Below are 3,244 nucleotides of genomic sequence, written 5' to 3'. Positions count from 1 at the left end.
AAGACTGCATCATTTTCAGATAATTCATGTGATACTTGTGGACTCATGAAAGCCCTATGATACTGTGATTACTGCCTAAGTCTTCTCAGAGTTCTTCCATTGTATCTATATGATAACGAGGCTATATTCTTGTAATGCCTCCTACTTTGTTCAGAAGATGACAGAGAATCCTATGAAAAGAAAATGGAAATGATGGTAATTTGCACATAATATTTGAATAAAATCAAGGCTAAAATAATCACTGTGATCAGTGAACTGAGGTACCACTAAGAGTTTTTGATCAAAGACAGGGATTTTTTATTGTTTTTCAATGCCTTATCATTATATTTGTACCCCTGATTTACAGCTAGATGTTATCATGACCCTTATTTTTATGTCATAATTAACAAAGTGTTTTTTCTCTGAAAATATTTCCTGACATTGTGTACACACCTGTTGAAAAATTACCCCATAGAGGGCAGAACTCTTTCATCAAGGAGTGCTGGCAAGGTATGTATAGTCAAGATTTCAATGTACCTATCAATCAACTGTCTTTAGGAGCAGTATAGGGATACAATAAATAAAAAATCCAGCATCTTTCTTTCTCATGATCTCTCTCCATCGCTCCTCATCAGAACTTTGGGAGCTCAGTCCGTTGCTCCAATGTGGGGCTCGGTCTCTATCTCCATCCATCGCCAGGTGAAGGTTAAGGCTCACAGTGAGCCCATCCATGCTGTAGAGCTCACATTCATTGCCGTTGGTCCTGGTTTCTCTGTCTCCTCCACCGTCCAGCCACATTCAGAGAGCCCGGTTTGGTCCCTGTTCCATCAGTTCATCCAACTGGACTTGGTGGTCTCCCCGTTAGATCTGTGGACAGAACTAACGGGAGACCACCAAGTCCACTTGGAATGGGACTGATGGAAACACACGCGACCAAATCGGACTCTTGAGGGTGGCTGATGGTGGAGGCTGACCGAGGAGCCAAGGACAATGGCGATGGGCTTGGTCTCTACGACATGGAGGGCTCTGTGTGAGCCTTGTCAGTTCGGTTGCTCCCCTTCCTGGACCTGGGGGGATTGGGAGGACCTTGGACTCAACATAGTGTAGAGAACCCTGATGGCTGTTGGCCTCAAGAGGGAGGGAGTGGGGGGGTGTGGGGGGGGGGGGGGGGGGGGGAAAGGGGGAGGAGGAGGGGAGGAGATGGCAATTTTTATAAAAAATAAATAAACTGGGAAAAAAATCCCAGCATCTTAAGTGCTTTTCTAATCCCCATTTTTTCTTCCCATAACATTTGTACTTTCTGGATTTGACAAATGACAGTCAACATTTCATTGCTCCATGTATACTAATTTCTAGGAGTACACCTCCATGGCCAAAGAAAACCATACTTATCTGACTGAGTTACATCTGCTGGTCTTCTTCAGATCATCAGACTCAGATCCTTGCTGTTCGTGGTATTTCTCATCATCTACTGCTCACTGTGTTTGCGGAATCGCTCATCATACTCTCATTCATGTGACTCTCGACTTCAAACACCAATGTACTTTCTTCTCAAAAATCTGCATGAATGACTCTCTCTGTTCTCTACAACTATTGTTCCCAAGATGCTAGTCCAGTTTTTAGTTGTAAAAAAGACCATTCTTTTGCTGGGTGCTCAATGCATATGTTTTTTTTTTCCTTACATAATGGGGTGCACAGAAAGCTCTCTTCTAGCAGTCATGTCTTACGACCGCTATATAGCTGTCTGCAAGCCCCTGCACTACTCTTCCATCATGACACATAGGGTTTGTGTTCTGTTAGTTGTGGGATCCTGGGCTAGTGGGATATTTGTGTCTGTAGTAGATACCACATTTACTTTATGCTTGTCATACCAGGGACCAAATCTAATCAATCATTACTTTTGTGAGCCTCCTGCACTCTTGAAGCTGGCTTCAGAAGCGACCTACACAGCTGAGATGGTCATTTTTGCAATGGGTGTAATAATTCTCCTAGGTCCTGTTTCTCTCATTCTTTTTCTCTCCTACTGGAAACATTATCTACACTGTGGTTCAAATACAGTCAGGTGAGGGGGAGGGTTCAAGGTCTTCTCCACCTGCACTTCCCATTTCAATCGTTGTTATCTTCTTCTATGGTTCAACAATATTACCTACATGCAGCCAAACTCAAAGAAAATGAATGAAGGAGATAAGGTAATCTCAGTGTTCTACTCAGTTGTAACATCTATGTTGAACCCATTCATTTATAGCCTAAGGAACAAGGATATGAAGGAGGCATTAAGAAAAGTATTTAAAAGAGATAAGATAGAAAGAATACAGGAGATAATCAGGGCATAAATCATTTCTGAAGTTCATGAACAGCTTAAACATCTTTCATTGTGGATTATCTCTAATTTGACAGTAAAGTTCACTCATGTTTACCAAGGAATGCTTGTTTTTGCCGCATTGTCAAAGATCTTATTCTGGGGTGCAGCTCACTTAATTTGTGACAATTTGTCCACTAGCATTATGCAAATAAAATAAAGAAATGTAAATAGTGAGAAAATTCTATAAACTTCAGCTTTTGTGAACCAATCTCTTTGCACTCAGGATGTTTCCTGTTACTTTAAACTCCATAGCTACTTGCTGAACTCATGTTATCCTACCATTATGCAAAACCAATCTTTGGAGAATATAGTTTATTGTTTTCTAGTTCTACTTTTCATTGTTTTATTTATTCTTTTTTTAATTTTACAATACTATACTAGCCCCAATTTCTGCTTCCTCCCTTCTGTCTTGGCCTTTTCTTCCCCCCATACCCACCCTCATCCACTCCTCAGACGAGGTAATGGACTCTCTTAGGGGAGTCTACAATGTTTGTGAACAAATTGAGGCAGACCAAATCCCTTCTGCCTTATCAAGGCTGATAAGTATCTCACCAATAGGTAATGTGCTCACAAAAACTAGTTCATGTACCAAGGATATGTCCTGGTTCCATTGTTTCTGACCCCCCACCAACAGGACATATTGCATAAGCTGTTGACCTTATGCCCAACAAGTTTATTAGGAACTATAGCAATCATCCCTCCTGCAAAATATGGTAGGTAAATGTGACACAAAGATTGGGGGAATAAGCCAGGCGGTGGTGGTGCACGCCTTTAATCGTAGCACTCGGGAGGCAGAGGCAGGCGGATCTCTGTGAGTTCGAGACCAGCCTGGTCTACAAGAGCTAGTTCCAGGACAGGCTCCAAAACCACAGAGAAACCCTGTCTCGAAAAATCAAAAAAAAA

The 3,244-nt window shown here is 41.8% G+C and overlaps 1 pseudogene; it reads left to right on the top strand.

The window, feature by feature from the left end:
- The first annotated feature begins 1,347 nt into the window (after positions 1–1,347).
- On the top strand, positions 1,348–2,312 carry LOC119822672 (annotated as a pseudogene).
- Positions 2,313–3,244: the final 932 nt, after the last annotated feature.

Source organism: Arvicola amphibius, chromosome 1 (assembly GCF_903992535.2).
Source record: "Arvicola amphibius chromosome 1, mArvAmp1.2, whole genome shotgun sequence".
Lineage (NCBI taxonomy): Eukaryota > Metazoa > Chordata > Mammalia > Rodentia > Cricetidae > Arvicola > Arvicola amphibius.
This window is presented reverse-complemented; position numbering and strand designations above follow the sequence as displayed.